Here is a 9,377-nt window from a genome sequence, read left to right on the forward strand (position 1 = left end):
AGAAGTGATTCTTCACTTAGTCAACCTGTATTACTCTTGCATCATCAGTATTATCACTATAAAATGCATTTCCTATGTAATATTTACCTTTAAATAAAACTACTGCAAATGGGACTTATTGGCTGCTAACCTTATGTGATGTGGGCAAATTACAGTCACTTTCCATCTCTGCTTTTATTCCTATTTGCAGTTGCCATGTAGCCAGCCAAAAAGAAAAGGAGAAAGAAAAGGAAGGAAGGAAAGCAAAGAAAAAGCCAGTGAAAATGGCCATTTGGGACATAAGCTTCATTTACTTAGGAAACCATTTTGATATGTCCCAATGCTACCATTAACATCATATTTATTCCTTTAGAGGAAGAAACAACAGCTCTAGGTTAAAAGTGTACTTTACATTTATTTCCTTCTATGATAAACAGACTTAAAAGGTATCTTTTTAAAATGGAGAAAAACTGTTTTCAACCTTTAGGGAATATTTATTAATTCTCCAAGAGCAGTTATTAGCTTTTTAAAAAACTGCATGAATATTTTTAAAAATTCCCACATGGTGATGTTAATTTGGTTTAAAAATTCTTCTTCATTTAGAAGCAGTAGTTGCATGTATGTATTTCACATAAGTTTACTAAAAGATTCTGTGAGAAATACAAGGGTGTATTTTCAGAAAAAATTTTTTTCCCCAGAAATAGCTTACATGATTTAAATAGGGAGAATAGAATAGTAATAACAGTGTACCTTACTAGAAAAATACATCAAGATAAAATTTAAATGAACAAAGTGGATCTATATTGCTTGCCTAATATAAGGAAAAGTTGTGAATCAGAACTGTATTTGGCTGCAAGTAAAAGTAAACTTGACTACTGTGGCATATGTTTTAATTTTTTCTCACAAAATGGGATGTCTGGAGGTTGATAGTTCACAATTAGTACATTTCAATGATCTTTTCAGAGGTACATATTATTTTTATCTCTGTGTTCTGCCATGCATAGAGTGTTGCATTTTTTCCCTCATAGTTATTACCTAATAATCCCCAAATGGCCACTAGACATCAAGGCATTTTATACACATTTCAGGCAGGGATGAAGGGGGAAGACAATGGTGTAAAAGGGAAAGAGAGAGAGAGAGAGAGAGAGAGAGAGAGAGGGAGACTGAGACTGTCCCATTTTTACTGGGAAAACAAAAACCATTCTGGAAGCCTTACTAAGGAGATTTCCTTACATTTTATTGGTTAGAACTATTCCATGTTTTACCTTTAGCTGCAACAGAAACCTCTATGGTAGAGAAGGTAAGAGAAGAGATGACTGGGATGATATTTAGTGAGCCTGTTGCTACAAATTAACTTTTACCACTGGTAGTACGCAAAGTTATGTGCTAAACAAGAAATGTTCTTGAAGCTAAGTTCAAATCTTCTAAATATCATTCATGTGAATAAATACTTAACTTTTTATCCAACAATAAATATTTATTATGTGTCTTTTTAAAATAATATATTGGATTCTCAGATTAAAAAAATTCAAATACCACCAAAGTAAATTAGAAAAGTTGATTCAATGGAAAATAATAATCACAACTACTATTATTAGGTACCTAAAAGATGCCGGATATTTTAAATTATTCAAACAAGAACCTAAGTGGGTATTTATATATCTAGCTTTGAGGTGAAGAAACTGATCTAGAGAAATTAAATAACTTGCCTAATATACATAGCTTAAAGCAGTGGACTTTGGATTTCAACCTAGTTCTGTCCGACTCAGAGCTAACAATTGACCTCCATATCAATTTTATCAAATAATGAACACTACAAATTAGTGATATATTTAACACAATTTTATTGCATAAAGATTATTGTATTTTTTAATTTTTAATTTTTTAATTTTTTTACAATAAACTGCCTATATTTAGAGTGTACAATTTGGTATCCCAGTCTAAAGATTATTGTATTTTATGTTTTAGATCATCATCTATACTTAGACCCAGTTCTGAAGTGGACCCTTTAAAACTTCTACCTTCCACTTAAGTACAATCTTTTATAACTTAATCCTTTTATATACAGTGATGTCATTCTCTACTTTTAAAATCGTTTATTAGCAAAGATCAAGAAAACGTGGAGTTTACATTTAATTCAACTCAAAGACTCGAGCTAGAGGAATAACATTTCTGTGAAAGAATTTCAGAGATCTCCTACAACATAGGGAAAGGGTCTTTATTTGTTTCATTCTTAGTAGCAGGTTTTTTCCTACTGTAATCCTCTCTTGTCAAGTGGGTATAAATTCCCATTAATATGGCAAGGACTTAATCCAGATTGGGAAATCAATATTCTCTCATTGGCTTAGTCCAAAACCTTACATTCATATTTGACTCCTTTTTTTCACACCCCATATTTGACCTGCCAACAGATCTTAACTCTACTTTCAAAATACATATAAAACTTGACCATTTCTCTCCACCCTCCACTGCTTCCACCCTGTTCCAAGTTACTATTCTCTCTCATTCTACCTGAATTATTGCAGTGGTGTCTTAAATAATTTTCCTGTTTTCACCCTTGACCCTCCCCATTCTATCCTCAAAAGAGAAACCAGAAGGATCTAGTCAAAATGGAAGTGAGACTATGTTGTCCCTCTGCTTTCAACCTTCAGTGGCCCCATCCCAAGCACTATAAAAACCATTCTTTACAACAGCCTGAAAAGCCCTGTGTGATCTAGCTCACAGTGCTTCTTTTCTTACCTTCTCTATTTCTCTCTTTCTTCTCTTTGCTTCAGCTATAAGGGCTGCTTTTCAGCTTCATAAACCTGCCACATGTTGTTCCATCTCAGGACCTTTGCATTGCTTTTCCTGCTATTTGGGCTGCTGTTTCCCAGGTATTGGCATATCTAGCTCTCTCTTTCTTTTAGGTCCTTATTCAAAATCTACCTTTACCAGAAGGCTTTTCCTGGTTATCTTATTAAAAATTTCAGTCCTCTTCCCTTAATTTTATATCTTGTTTCCCTGCCTTTTTCCCCTTGTTATAATATCGAACATTCTATCTTATATTGAAAAGTTGATATTTTTATCTGTCTCCTACATATTCCATGCTCTTAGAACCTTCTGTACATAATAGATGCTCAATAAATATTTGTTGATAGAATGAGTAAACAAGTGAATGAATGAATGTGCAAGTCAATAAAAAAGATCAATCTTTTTTGGAATGTATAACAGGGATTTCAGTATTCTTTAAGTTTTTCTCAACTTGTTAGTTATAATCTCTGTGGCTATTAAACCATTTACATGATTTTTAAAAATTTGTTGAATCTGTATACTCAACATCAATATTAATTGCCTAGGTAGTATGTACTATAGTATTTTAAACCCTTGATATTTGAATTTCAATTTGACCTTGAAGTCTTTCTGTTAGTGAAACTGGAGGGATGTTTTCAAACTTTTATATGACTTTTGGAGACTCTGCCATGGATTACTTTTCTGCTTTTTTCTTTCATGATTTATTTTAGCTTGTTAAAATATTTTGTGTTAATTAATTTGTACTTTCATTTTTATTATGCAAAATTATTCAGAATAAAACATGCATATTCTAAAAAAAAAAGGTAACACGCGGACAGTGTTGCAAAACTCCAGGTGGGAGCTGTGACTGTCATGTAAAAATGACATATGTAAAAGTTATAAAATATACAACTGAAGTGTTTGAGGGAGAAAGGTGTCATTTGGGGGAGATTTATTCTCAAAGTCATAAGAAAAAAATGGGAAGTGATCCCACCTGTTTCTTCTAGAGGTTCTCATTGCATTGCCATGTTTAATGGCAATTCATGTGCTGTATTACAAACAATTTAAATTAAAAAAAAAAAAAAAAGCTCTTACCTTCTGGAAAATAGACCAGTTAGAAAAATGATGCACAGTTGCAGAGTTAAATCTGTTCATTTTGTTGTCAGAACTACTTAAGTTCATAAACAGTGATATGGGATGGCACATAAAAGAAGCCATACTTCTTTTGATTTATTTGCCTGACATACATTAAAAAAATCTTTAAAAATATATACATTTATTCTTTTCCAAGGTAAAATTAATCTATAGTAAAATGCACACATTTTAAGTGTACAGTTTGATGACTTTTGACAAATGCATGTAGCTCCCATTAACTTACATCCCATGAAGAACAGATATTCCTGTTATTCCAGGAAGTAACTTCATGTCTTTTCCCAGTTGATCCTCTCCTTTATCCACAGGCAAACACTTTTCTGATTTTTAAAACTGTTGATTTAGTTTTGTCTGCTATTGTCCTTCATATAAATGGAACTGCATACCCTTCTATGTTCAGCTTTTGCTCAGCATAGCGTCTGTTAGCTTATTCGTGTTGCTGTGCATATCAATATTTTTTTTTATTGCTGAGTAGTATTCCACTGTATGAATATACTAACATTTGTCCATTCTCCTCTTGATGGAATTTGAGTTTCCAGTTTTTGCCACTTATGAGTAAAGCTTTGTGGATATGGGTTCTTATTTTTTGATAAAAATCTAGGGGTGGAATTGCTAGACCAGAGAACAAAGGCATATTTAACTTGATAAGAAAGTGTCAAATCTTTCTTCAAAGTGGGGGTAACTATTTTACATTTCAAACTATCCATTTATTATTGTTTTTAGAACCATATAGACTTGTACAGTTCTTAACAGAAGAAGGCCATTTGGGGAATTTAGATTAGGTGCCAGTGTCACTTTGTATACATTAAGTGGTATCTGAATAACTACTATGCTTATTTTCTCCTGAGAAAGGAAATTGCAGTGTTTCTGATTTTCTGATGATCAGCTATGGAACAAAATGTTTTAAAGTCTGCATATCAAAAGAGTACTTGAAACCCACTTAATAAGTAAGAAGATAAGTTCTACATTATGGCTATCATGGGGATGAATAATCCTACTTATAATCTGAGTTCACAGTTTCAATTTTTCCCCCAACTTTTTTTTTTTTTTTTTTTTTGGTGCATGTAGCACTATATAACAACCTTTATTACATGTGTTTCTAGGTACTTCTCTAAATTCATTACAGAATGGATATCACATTCATTCTCTGAAAAAACAAAAGAAAAAACTCTTCTCAAGTAGGATGCAAGTAGTAGTCTTAAAACCATTTTTATTACGTGTTTTTAAAAACTTCTTAAAATATGTAACACCTCTCTAATCTGCTTGCAATCCTTGCACAGGGCCATGTTAATCTTCTCTGTACTGTTCCAATTTAAGTACATGTGCTGCCTACTAAACTTAAAATTCATCAAACCGAAAATATATTGTGACATTGTGACAAACCACCTTTGATTTTTCCCATCCACATTTGATGGATTTTAATATTTCTAACTTTTTCACTCAACTCATCGAGTTTGTTTTTTAAGAATTTTATTTAACATCTAAAAGAGCATACAAATTTCTGAAACCCCTCTGCCTCTTTGAAAAGAAGGAGTCGTATTTTGAACGAAGTTCAAAAGGAGTTCCATCCTGGAAGAACTTACAATCAGTTCTGAATTCACTATCCAGAAGCCCTGGCAAAACCCATCCTCCTTACCCTTGCCTTGCACCATTGTGGGAGAGACTGTGAAGCTGACAGTAAGGTTCCTAAAATGCGTGTACTTTCACGAGCCTATTCTCATCGAAAAATGTTGTTTTTCCTCAGAAACATATTTGTGTTTGAGAAAAAGCAACTACAGGGCAAAATTTTTGAGAGGAGGTTGAAAACAGGTACCATGGAAAATATTATTATTGATTTTTTATAAATGTGTTTGGCAGTGAATGTGTACTAAGTCGTCCAATGTAAGCATGCAGGATTCCCCCCCACCCCCCGCCCCATGGGTAGTATAGTAGAGTTCTCTTTCAGTACACATTTGCTTTTGAGAATCATAAAAGGTCAGTTTTGGCCAACTGCATCAGACCTTATTCTGCCATCTGTAAAAAATTTAGACTTTGCCTTTTTGAATGACCCTTTAAAAATATACAAGACTTAATTCTATCCTTTACTCTCATAAAACTTCCATTGGACTCCAGTGGGAACATGTTAAAGTTAAGTTCTGAGGAATAAGGACATTTCATAATGCCTTCTTGTGAGAACTTCCTTGGCAGAACTTGACCAACTCATTCCTCCTGAGAGTGTTCTATGGTGTTACTGGTTTTAGAGCTTCAAAATAGACTCTATACTATAAAATAGTTATGCTTCTTACAGAGATATATATTACACACACACACATATTTATCTATCTCAAAGTAACCCTAAAATGCTAATGTTGTGAACATCCAAAGTAGATGACTCTTGGTACACTGAGGAGCTACCCTCCTTTGTCTATCATACGCTGATCAGTAGGTATGTTTGTTCTTGGTAGCCTACTCTGTGCTTCTCTAGTGCTCTATTGTTCAAAAATACCGTTTTTTGAACAGTTAGTATGTGCGAGAGCTGTACTAAAGCTCTACATACATTATTTCACTTAATTCTGTGAAGTAGGGATTTCCATTCCTGATTCACTGTGGAGAAACTTAGGGTGGCTACGAATGTACTGAGAATCATACAGCAGAGCCAGTATCACTGACTCCAAAGCCACAGATCTTAACTGCTGCACACCTTGCATTATATTGTACTCCTGCCCTTTACACACCCTTCTTATAGCAAAGGGAAGGTCATTGTTTTGGGAGGACCTTGTTTATTTACCTGTCGGTCCCTCTAATGAGACTGACTAGCTTGTGATAGGGTTCTTATCTTCTTCATCTTTATTGCTAGAGCAGGATCCATAGGAATTCAATAAACAAATCTTAAAATTAAAAATTACCTTTGTGATTTAAAAGTCCACCCCCCATTATAGAACACTGGACCCCCCTAAAAAAAACTCCAAAATATGTCATTCCCAAATCCTAGCATCCAGAAATAACTGAATAAATATTTAATAAATGAGTGAATTCAAAAAAAAAATGAGAGACATCTATAGTCTTTTTTTGCTTTTAATACATTTGTATGACAGTTGCACACCATGAGGACTTGATTGCTTGATATTACTTAAGCATCGTGGGTGCATGACAGTCTTTAGTTCTCATAAAGCTGGTAGGTGAAAAAGAGAAAATAACAAATGTTTCAATGATGAAAATGTTTTAATATCACAATATAAACTTCCTGAAGTAGTGTTTTAGTTGAGAATATACATATTTGAGTAAATTCATTGGGAACTATTGCACTGATCTGAGGTACATCAATAAATGAATGGATAAAGAAGCTGTGCTGTATACACACACACACACACACACAAGAATATTACTTAGCCATAAAAAATGAAATCTTGCCATGTGCAACAGCCTGGATGGATCTACAGGGTATTATGCTAACTGAAAGAAATCAGATAGAGAAAGACAAATACCATATGATCTCATATATATGTAGAATCCAAAAACAAAACAAACAAAAAAAATAGGCTTGTACATACGGAGAACAAACTGGTGATTTCCAAAGAGGAGGGGGTTAGGGAGATGGATGAACTAGGTAACTGAGATTAAGAGGTACAAAATTTCAGTTATAAAATAAATAAGTCACAGGAATGTAATGTACAGCACAGAGAATATTAGTCAATAAAACTATAATAATTCTGTATGTTGACAGATGGTAACTATTCCTTTCATGGTTATCTCTTCGTAATGTATAAAAGTATGAAATCACTAGGTTGTATACCTGAAACTAATATAATATTGTATGTTAATTATAGCTCAATAAAAATTACCTCAGAACATAAATACATTTCAGGATTAACAAAAAAATCTTTTTATCTGTATGCTGGTTAAATAGGACTTTACGTAAGTGCTATAATTAAAAGCAGTTTATTGGTGAAAGTCTAGCCCCTAGTGGACAGGAGTCTCTGGCACACGCCCACACACCCAACTAGTTAGGTACAGCTTGAAGGGATGCCTGCGCAAGGGCTTCAGAATGAAATAGTCTTCAAGACTCTTGAAGTTAATATTTTATTCTTTTATCTTTTTTTTTTCATAAAATATGCCACATTTGTACATCTGGCTTACTAGAGCTTCGTAGTATTTTAGTGAATACTAAGACTTTTCTACTCCACTCTCAAAAGTTTTTTCAAGCAGTGGTTTTCTTAGTTTCTTAGGGAGTGAAAGAGTAAAATTTCTTCCCTTCTCTTCCCTTTCTTCCCTTTCTCTTTTCCTTTCACTATTAAATCCAACATTTAGGCAACATTCACACTTTTCTCTGAGGATAGATTTAGGTTGCACTTATAACGTTATCCCCAATACACACACACACACGCACATACACACTTACGTCACAAAATTGACTATTTCTTTTAAAACTAAAATAAATTCTTTAGTTACTTCTTTTCTCTTTTATGAGATGTAAAAAAACCACAAAGATGATAATAGAGTACAGCGCTTTCTTCAGCAGCACATATAATAAAATTGGAATGATACAGAGATTAGCATGGCCCCTGAGCAAGGATGACACGCAAATTCGTGAAACATTCCATATATTTTATTGTATATTAATGCATATATGTGGAATCTGAAAGAAATTGGTATAGAAAATCTTGTTTACAAAGCAGAAATACAGACACGGATGTAGAGGACAAACATATAGATATCAAAGGGCAAAGGGGGTGGGGTGGGATGAATTGGGAGATTGGGATTGACATGGATACCCCAATGATACTGCATATAAAATAGATAACTAATGAGAACATACTGTATAGCACAGGGAATTCTACTCAATGCTCTGTGGTGACCTAACTGGGAAGGAAATCTGAAAAAGAGGGGATATATGTATACATATTGCTGATTCATTTTGCAGTGCAATAGAAACTAACACAATATTGTAAAGCAACCATACTCCAATAAAAATTTTAAAAAAGTTAAAAAAATAGAGTACAAAAGCTAAACTCAAATAAGATAGAAATGAACATACTTTTGTGAATGAAATAACACCTGATATGTAGTATCCAGTGAGAAAGTTGTGAATTTCTTAAGCTTGCAAAAGCCTTTTCATTGTAAGCATTGTTATTAAACCCACTTTATGATTCAGAGAAACTCTAATTAGATTTCTCTGATCATCCTGATGATATACATATTTCAATATAGCCAATTCTGCTATATGTGTTCCAAACATAGCTCATAAGTTGTTTTGAACTTTATTAGCTTCTGTGTAGTACCTGTTTTGGCTGCTACTGTCATCAGCACAATTAAATTCATTTATTCCATGTTGCTTTAAGTCATACTTTAAGCTTGGAACCATGAAAGTTCAGCAGGTATGGTTTTTAGTTCCCTTGAGTGCATCGTTCCTAGAACTGAGGAGAAAGCAATTGGAGAAAATGGGTTACAGACTCTTTAAATTTTAGCTGTTATAGAAGTATAGATGGAACACGTGATTT

At 33.5% G+C, this 9,377-nt stretch overlaps 2 non-coding genes across 2 annotated transcripts; one reads left to right on the forward strand and one right to left on the reverse strand.

The window, feature by feature from the left end:
• Positions 1-5,135: 5,135 nt before the first annotated feature.
• Positions 5,136-5,238, reverse strand: LOC130859694 (U6 spliceosomal RNA). The gene has a single exon (XR_009055258.1). It is a non-coding gene; the product is annotated as a U6 spliceosomal RNA (small nuclear RNA).
• Positions 5,239-8,382: 3,144 nt separating this feature from the next.
• On the forward strand, positions 8,383-8,486 carry LOC130859678 (U6 spliceosomal RNA). The gene has a single exon (XR_009055244.1). It is a non-coding gene; the product is annotated as a U6 spliceosomal RNA (small nuclear RNA).
• Positions 8,487-9,377: the final 891 nt, after the last annotated feature.

Source organism: Hippopotamus amphibius, chromosome 8, assembly GCF_030028045.1.
Source record: "Hippopotamus amphibius kiboko isolate mHipAmp2 chromosome 8, mHipAmp2.hap2, whole genome shotgun sequence".
Taxonomy (NCBI): domain Eukaryota; kingdom Metazoa; phylum Chordata; class Mammalia; order Artiodactyla; family Hippopotamidae; genus Hippopotamus; species Hippopotamus amphibius.